The sequence below is a fragment of the Dermacentor silvarum genome, unplaced genomic scaffold, assembly GCF_013339745.2.
Source record: "Dermacentor silvarum isolate Dsil-2018 unplaced genomic scaffold, BIME_Dsil_1.4 Seq400, whole genome shotgun sequence".
In the NCBI taxonomy this organism is placed as follows: Eukaryota; Metazoa; Arthropoda; class Arachnida; order Ixodida; family Ixodidae; genus Dermacentor; species Dermacentor silvarum.
This window is the reverse complement of record NW_023606177.1, coordinates 24140-33441: the sequence shown is the minus strand read 5'-3', so window position 1 is coordinate 33441 and position 9302 is coordinate 24140. Positions and strand designations below refer to the sequence as shown.

The 9302-nt window shown below is 45.5% G+C and overlaps 1 non-coding gene across 1 annotated transcript; it reads right to left on the bottom strand.

Moving 5' to 3' along the window:
* Nucleotides 1-893: 893 nt before the first annotated feature.
* Trnar-ccg (transfer RNA arginine (anticodon CCG)) lies at nucleotides 894-966 on the bottom strand. The gene has a single exon. It is a non-coding gene; the product is annotated as a tRNA-Arg (tRNA).
* Nucleotides 967-9302: the final 8336 nt, after the last annotated feature.

Sequence of the window (9302 nt, the reverse complement as noted above, 5' to 3'; positions counted from 1 at the left end):
ATTCGCGCAAATCCACCAGCGCCTCTGCATTTGAGAGCCACTAGGGAGGTTAGCTAACGCTTTATGGATTCCAACAAACCAGTGCATGCTCTCACGAAAATTAATTCGTACAGGCCGTGCATTCTTGTCAACGTAATATCCTGTCATTCTTGACCACCAATACAGCGGATGCGCATAAGCATAATTAAATGAAAAGGCACCTCGTCAGCATCCTCGTTACCTACGCTTAAGTACCTAATGCCACACTGGTCAAGTGGAAATTCTTTCCGTAGTGTTCTCTGTAATACTTCCGAAAAATAAATCCCTTCCAAAAAGTGTAAAAAAATATGATCGATCGTCTCTGGCTGCTTGCAAATTAAACAGTGCGATCCCCACTCTAAAAATAATTCCTTTGCCTCCCAAAACTTTTTAACTGTTGCGGTGTGTAATTTAAAAAAAGAAACATTTTGTTCCTGGCGGCACCTGCCGTTTCCTTCACTCTTTAAAACAACGCTGCTTGGAACTTCCAATGTACAAGGACCTGTACAAGGGCACCGCGAAAACAATGTCACACAAAGTGCAATACAGTTTTTTTTTCTTTTCATATTGGACAGGTAATCGTTCGAAAACCGCGCTGAAATAAATCTTACACTCGATGCTGCCGGAAGCAGAAGGATCCATTAGGCCACGCGGATATGCAGAAGTAGCAGCTACACGCCCATAAACAATGTTGCACGAGCAAAAAAGATAAAAAATACACCTTGAAAACTCGACGTCCGTGAAGGAATACAAGGAACCGGCCATTTCCTGATCCGTGATAATGCGGCAAATCCACACGGCCTCACGTATAGGAACCACCAGGCGTTCCATAAAACTAATGATGCACCATGCTGCAAACAAAAAAAAAAAAATCACGTCCACGACAGGACTCGAACCTGCAATCTCCTGATCCGGAATCAGGCGCCTTATCCATTAGGCCACGCGGACATGCGGAAGGCGCAGCTTCTCCATATCATTAAAGCATTCAAGAAATGAAGCTTTTCCCATTAGCCCATAACATGTTGCACTGAAATTGATAACCGGCGCAACATGTTACGGCGTAATTCTTTGTTTCATGCGGAATCGGTTAAAGTAAGCTTTCGCGGATGCGCGAGAACAATCTGCTTCAGCGACGAAGAAGAAGTAGAGAAACATAATCTTATTCACTGATGACTTTTGTCCAAGTCGTTTTCGTTTGTTTATCGCAATTCCTCCGTGGTGGAAGAGTTGCTGTAAATGTTTTCTTCCTGCGTGGTCCAGTCTAACCTTTCCCACCTCACAGTCGTCTTCATTTAAGATTACCGCATAATGACGCTGGAGCGATATGGAGGAAAGCCGAAGCTTTCTTGAAACACGGGATATCTTAAGATCTGACAACGTCCACAAAACGGGAGACTAATTACGAGTATTAAGCGCTATTTAATTTAATGGCCAGAACATGCCACGCGTTGCTTGATGAACATTGTTCACTTCAGTAGACATCTCAATCTTCCCAGAGAATCCCCCAGTTCTATTTTCCCACTAAACACTTGAACAATTTAGGACAGAAGGTCTTGTCTGTCCACTAATTTTATCGCAACACACATTTGGATTAAGCGACCTAAAAATTCATATCACAGCTTTCGCGTAGTGCTGACAGCCAAACTGTATGCAGCACGTTGGTTATCCATCATACTGAGCCTCCGTGGTGGCCTTTAGAGGGTTTGACGTTGCGCTTCAAAAGATGAATTTGCGGTATCAAATCCCCGTCACGGCGACTGCATTTCGATTAGAGCAGCTGCAACAACGGCAGTGTGTCGTGCATTGGGCGAACGTTGGATTACTAAAGCGTGACTGACATTGAGATCGTGGTTTTTCCCAGAAAAATATCCATCATGCCATGTCCATGCAGCACTCCCTGAAGACGGCGCCCTAATTTCTCCGCATGTCCAATGGGAACTTTACGTAACTCGTACAAGCTACACCACTTGGCTGAGCCGAGGTGTAAACCTGCAGTGAGCAGTGCAGTCCCGGCTACTGTCAAGTGATTGCAGCCCGTACTGGGCTGTTTTTCTGGTTTTTGTGACATCAGCGGGTGATTAAGAGACATGAATCATAACACAGGACGCATCTGGCATATTGCGGATCGCCTAGTCGCCATGCGGCTATTCAGTGAAATGAAAGAATTCATTTCGTTTTAATGCGAAAAGTGAACAGCGAACTCCGCAGTGCCATCACAAATTATTGAAACCCTGCTAAAGGGTTTCCCCCCATTTAATATCTCCCAGGATGGTATGCTCCAGAGGCACACTTCTCTAAAACTGAGGCCTTCGTCAAGGCTCCTTTTGCGGTGTATAGGACCTCAACTATACAAGTATTGAAGTATTGCTTATTCGCTCTCGAATTATCACTTCACGCTTCTAAATAACCTTTCATTCCTTTGCTACGCACCCAGATTTGTTGTACCATCAAGAAAGATGATCAAAGTTGTCAGACAAGTGCTGTTCGTGGAAAAATCAAGGTCCATTAAATAGGTCGCGAAGCTTGGAACGAAAAGCGTGCTAATAACTTTTGCCAGAGATATCAGTTAATGGCGCACGATTGAAGCGCGACTAGGTGAGGGGGGGACAAACACTGAAACTAGAAAACCTTTGTGAAAAATTACGTTCGAAAATTTTTCATCAAAACGATGTCATACCACTAAATATACGGTTTCAAATATTTTGGTTGTACTAAGAACAACAAATGTTTATTTTTTCCATTTCACGATTTATTCCTTCTTGGTGACCCCTCCCAAGCAGTAACCCTGGCGCAAGACTTGGCATAACTGCGCAAGCCAGCTTTTTTTGTGGAATGGCGTTGTTCATTTCAACGTGGCGGTTTCGTCCGAGCTTTTTTAAAGCGAAGCTTGTATTGGCTAACAAGTTTCGGTAGATGTTGAGCGAAATGTCACGGGATCGAATCCCGGCCACGCCGACCGCATTTCGATGGCCGCGAAATGCGAAAACACCCGTGCACTTAGATTTAGGTGCACGTTAAAGAACCCCAGGTGGTCCAAATGTCTCATAATAAGATCGTGGTTTTGGGCACGAAAAACCCCATAATTTAATTAAGTATTGGTGGTGTTGTCGTGGTCTCGCAAAAAAAAAATGTCACAGTTTCGCCTGAAAGGCGAAGCATCAATTGCGATAGGAAATTAGTAGGGAGCTATAAGGAGTAGGGATACTAGTTTTATCGCCTGCATAAACTTGACACATTCGCTTACTAACTTAATTAACAAGCATGGTGCCAGCGTGCACAAGCAAACTTGAATAGACTTGATGACCGCAGAAAACCACTGTCAAAAGAGGGGCGTGGGGAAGCGCGGCCGCCTCAGCGAGCGAAGGTTCGTGCGGTCTATCGTTTCAACGGAAACTGAGCGGCGTACGCACAGCGCATACAAAGGTAAGAGCCATGTGAAGATGGCTTTCACGATACGGTATGCGCGACAACACCGATAGCCGGCACAGGCGCAAAGTGGAAGAAGTGGAAGAACGCATTTGTTGGCAGAGTAGAAGCCTCCCCCCTGCCTCCCTCCCTTCCGCGCTGCCTTCCCGCTTTGCTCCTTTCGCATGGGAGATTGCATCGCCAGTTACCCTTGCGCCCGGTTGCAAGATACGCATTTGGTGCCGCAGCACAGCGTGCCCCCCCCCCCTACTTTCCTCCCTTCTTTACCCCCACAGCCTTTCGGTCGATGGAAGTCGCGTTTTCTATCCGCTGTGCGTTCCCTCTCCGTGAAGGCGCGTGTCCCTCGGGCGCTTTCACTGGCACATACGCCGCGCAGCGACGATTTTATTGCCCTTGGACTTTATACGGAACCTCACGGCGAAGGTGACGCCGACGGCAGAAATCCGCTTGAAGTGTCCATGTAATTGCTATCGCAATAAAAAACCCGGCTGCTCCCTCAGTAGAGCACCTCTTCCAGCTGCGCCGGCGACGGATCACGTGACGTGAGCGGCCAATCAGCGTCGTCTGGTGTGTCGCGGGGAGGGAGAGGGGGTTGGCGCGTGCTCTGCCGGGCTTCCGTCGCGTCAGATCTGTCTCGGCGATCTGTTGGGGACCACCGCGTGGTGCGTTCCTCCGAGGTGCCGGCTGCGTGTGGGCAACGGCGCCACGAACTCGCTTGTCGTCCACGAGTCGATTCTAGCGTGAGGGCTAAGCGTCAGCGAAGAGCCGCGAACCCCAGGTTGCAGGAGCGCGATGTTGAGGCCGAACGTCAGCGAAGAGCAGCCGACCCCGAGTTGCGGGAGCGCGATTTTGCAGCCAAACGTCAACATCGTCTTGCCCTCCAGGAATCGGACCACGCTGGGGCACGACCTTGCAACGCTAGCCTCAACTTCCCCAGTGCGACGGCCAGATTCCAACGCGAGCTTCTCAACCGGAACTTCAGAGGCAGTTGAAGTGTTTGTGACCGGTTGTGGTTCGAGCAGAACGTGATACTTCGTTCCGAGGAACAACGAAGAAACACACAAGCTACGCTTACCCCCATTTTCCTGTAGGTGAAGGGGTTGGTCATTTTTATTTCCTTGCGTGTTTGTTCAAAGTGTAGCGTCCGCTTCACATTAAACTTTGCGAGACCTAGCACATGGCATTCATTCGAGAAAGGTGTGAGCGCAGGCTTTTTGTTATCGTGCAAGTTCACGGCTGCGGCATCCGATGCGCTGCCTGTCGTCGTGACGATAAATGCAGAACGCTCCCCGAAGAAACGACGCGCTATGTTCACTTCACTATGCGTAACACAAGCTCTGAGTGTCCGACGGATACGAAAATTAGTGAATCGAATGTTATAATGTGGGGCAACGCTGTTTTGTCTGATAACTCTTGGATATGAACACATGGTGTCGCAAGGAATTTCGAATGATTCTGTGAAAAGGTTTGGCATATACGTCTGTACTTAACGACTGTACGTGTGCTGGCCATAATACTTAATACTTTTCATCCATTGAAACACGTGTTTTATTTGGTTAGTTAGATTGGTTGCATTGATCTAGACGAATAAATGCGAATTTGCTTTTCAAACCTCTGTGGCACTGTCATTTATTTCCATACTATTCGCTCACCTTTCTGAGGAACCTGCTGGAGCAATATCCGCCAATAACAGCCTAATTATGTTCACAGTGAGACATACGCCTCTCCAGTAGTTTAATGACACGCTGCCCTATTGCAAAACCCAGTATCCAGTGCCCAGTGCCACGCCTGATTATGGGCCCAGTGTCGCGCGCTGGATACTGGGACGCTGGCAAGGCGCGGCATACTGGGAGGCGCGTTGCGCGGGGTACCGGTGCGAAATGCAGCTCTAGAGCGAGAAATATGTGGCCCCTGGCTATCTTATATATTTTTTCGAATACAGAAAGAAACAGCCAACGTTGTAATGCAATAAAAAAGAAAAAAAAGTAAATCAAAAAGAAAGCCCGCGAGGATTCGAACCTCCGCCCTACAGATCCCACTCCACGTATCTTACCACTACGCCACGCCGATCCATGATCACTTTTTTTTTCTTTCATGGTATTTATTACGAATACGTGAGATATTTCCATAGCGGCCAAAACAGTATTAGCCGCGTCTACAAGCACAAAACAAACACTTCACAGTACAATTATTACAGTAGGAGTTCTCTAAAAGGGAGGCAAAAGGATACACTTCATCAACAACGGATACCAGTCTGGTTGGGAGTCTCTCTGATCATAAAAGTCTTTCAGCTGTGAAATCATCCGACTGAAATGTGACTTCGAAGATACAATTGGTTCTGCATTCCGGTCTAGCATGCAAGTTTTCATAAAATGTGTAACGCCATAAGCAGGAGCATATCTAAAGGCACATCGTCACATTGAGGTGGTATCAGATATCGTATTGTATAAGCATTTATATCAAGATCCTTTTTAAAAGTCCTTTGGAAAACGTCCCAAAACAATATGGCATCCTTGCAATCAATAAAACAGTGTTCTATGGTTTCCGGTACATTACAGAGCCGACAGTTCATCCAAGATACAAAGATTACTTTCCTATTTAACCAGGTTTTAACAGGTAACGTTTCAGTGTGCACTTTGAAGAAGAATGTTTAATGTGAGGAGGAATAGACATTTTACAGACCCGTGCGAGGCCGTCATCTCCAGGTAAGCCGATGTACCGCGATCGGTATAACGGAGGTTTAAAAAGCATATCAATTAGATCTTTATACAGATTTTTCCTTGAGATAGAGAATAAGTACTCATTTGAGAACCTCACTGCAAGAAAACGCACTAAGAGGCACACTTCACGCATGAATCCCTGCAAATATGGATGTGAAGCAACATTTGTCAAAATTACTAAATTTGGTAAAATGTTGACGAGATTAACTTGCAAGAATGCCCGAAGTAATGGGTGAGAACAGTCCCGAAAAAGATGAAACGATACACTAATTGTTTAACATAAAGGTGAACCAGGCCAAGACCACCTGCACTAACCGGTCTGAACATATTGTCACGCCTCATTGGCTCATATGATGATGACCAAATGAAGGTTGCAAATATTTGGTGAAACTGCTGTATGTAAACCCTGGAACAATGAATTATTTGCAGCACATAGAAGAGTTTTGTTTCCAAAAATAAATTGCACGCTTTAGCTCTGCCAAAGGCTGAGAGATTATGTGGAACGAATGTTTGGGCATAGCGTCTTAGGGTTGGTACACGTTCTCTCCAGTAATGTGCACTTGAATTATATGCATCTAATGGAACGCCCAGGTATTTTGGTGGTTGACAAGTCCACTCAATACCAGCAAAATATGTCGGTTTAAAGATCCATGAGCCAAACCAAAGCCCCAAACGTTTAGCACAGTTCATTCGTGCACCAGAAATTGCGCCAAATTCCTCTATCTTAGACACCACATTTGTGATACTGGGCTTGTCCGTGCAAAAGAAAGCGAGGTCGTCTGCATATGCCAGCACTTTCACCTGTGTTCCAAAAACACTGAAACCATGAATATTGGTAGAGTCAATAACGTTTAAACACAATGGTTCCAAGTAAAGGGCAAAAAGCAATGGCCACAAGGGACAACCTTGCTTCACAGAGGAATGAATTGACACAGGCTTGGACAGGTGACCATTGACAATCAACGAGTTGAACAATCATTATAACACAATTTCACACCTTTAAATATAACGAAGCCGACTTAGCATGCTCGAGAAGCGAAAAGAGAAAGGAATGACCAACCCTATCAAAAGCCTTAGCTAAGTCTACTTGTAGCATTGCTAGCTGATCATAAGAACTGGAACAATGTTCCAATACTGTGCGGGCGATGTGTATGTTTGTTTGTATTGAGCGGCCTTTCAGGCCGCAGGTTTGGTGAAAACCAATAAGAATCGAAATTGCAAATTGTAGTCTGTTTGATAATACCTTTGCAAAAATTTTGTAGTCTACATTAGACAGTGTAATAGGTCTGTAGCCTTCAACAGATCGCAGTTTCTCTCTGTCGGTGTATTTTGGAATGAACACTGTGTGGCTTCTAGTGAATGACTGAGGAAGAGTATCCAGATCAAAAGCAAGTTTGAAAATCTTGAATAACACGGGAGAAAGTAGGAATTTAAAGGCTTTAAAAAAACTCGCCTGAAATTCTATCCGGACCCGAAGTCTTTGATATCGCTAATTGGTCAATAGCTAATTCCATTTCTTGTTGAGTGAAAGAACCACTAATGACAGAACACTATTATTCAGTTAAAGGGGTTACAAAGCATACAAAGCGTCTTACCACGTTATCATTTTGTTTATCAGAAGGGGCGTTAAACAATGCCGTGTAGTAAAACTCAAATTCCGACATTATTTCCTGGGTATTAGAGACCAGAGACCCGTTCGAATAAATATCTGGTATTAGCCTGCTTTTTGCATTGCGGTATTCATCAAGTAAAGTTTGACGTGTGCGTTCCTCAGAATGTAAAGTGCGATTATTACGCGATCGAACACGGGCACCTCTGTAGCGTATTGCGTCATATTCCTGAAGTGCACATTTAGCTTTAGTAATTTCTTCCACATAAGAGCCAGGTGCCTCACATTCTAGATCATAGAGATTATGAAGACTTTTCAGTAAAGTATTTTCTTCTAATTTTCCATAGAACGACCTCACAGACCTGATTTCTATCGCGATTGACCGAACGTCTCATTTGAAAAGCTCCCAAGAGGCAAATAAAGACATATCAGAAGCCAAACAAGTTTTGAATGCCACCCGCACACGAGAAATGAAGTCCCCATCATTCACAAGTGAAGAGTTAAGTTTCCAGAGCGCCCAGTTCGGTCTGAAATTTGAACGAATGTTTTTTCCAATCTGCGTGGTAACAATGCAGTGATCTGAAAAAGAAACAGGTTCTGCTTTACAGGACATTTCAGGGGATATAAGAACCGATGAAACATAAATGCGATCAAGTCGTGTGTGGGTACTTCCTTGTGCATGCGCATAAGAGGGTAGGCTACTCGATGCCCCTGTGTCTATCAGTCCAGCCTTCTCAACTATAAGAGACAACACTTCAGCACTCCTATCACTACGACTAGGCCCAGTACGGTCATTTTGATTGCACACACAAGTGAAATCGCCCATGAACACAACATTGCGGTCACAGTAAAGTAAGGTAGCTATGTTCTCAAAAAGACTAATGCGTCGCGGTGCATCGTTAAAGGCATATACATTGATTAGGCGCCATGGCAAGCCATACAACATAAAATCGCATTGTATAAATCGCCCCTCACTGTCAACATTAAATGCGACAGCAGAATATGGTAAACTCTTCCTGAGAAACAAAAGGCAGCCCGCCGAGAGGCCCACAGCATGTGACACAAATACATGAAATACAGAGAGAAATAGCGTCAGAGCCTTCTCAGTGTCCTCATCGCTGCCTATCTTCGTTTCTTGAACGGCTACGAAGTCAAAGTGTCTGCTGAACAGCAACCGGCGTAGCTGCACCTGTTTCTGGCGGGACCGGAGGCCACATACGTTAACCGTTGCAAAAATAAGTTGATGGGACAGCGCCATGGCGACTACAAGTTATGTCTCATTACTGCATGCGTTGGTCTGGCGGGGAAGGCGGAGGCGAATCCTCCCCCGTACCAACTCCAGGTCTCCTTGATCTCAAGCGTCTGCACTTCCCAGAATGCTTTGATGTTCGCCGACGACGTGACTGTCTAGGACCGCTTGTTGAGTCACTTTCTTCACTCGTAACCGTGTTGCACGATTCAGGGTGCTTAGTTGCAGGTATTTCGGTGCAGACATGTTCGTCTGCAGTGCGTGCTGTAAGATGGTGCTG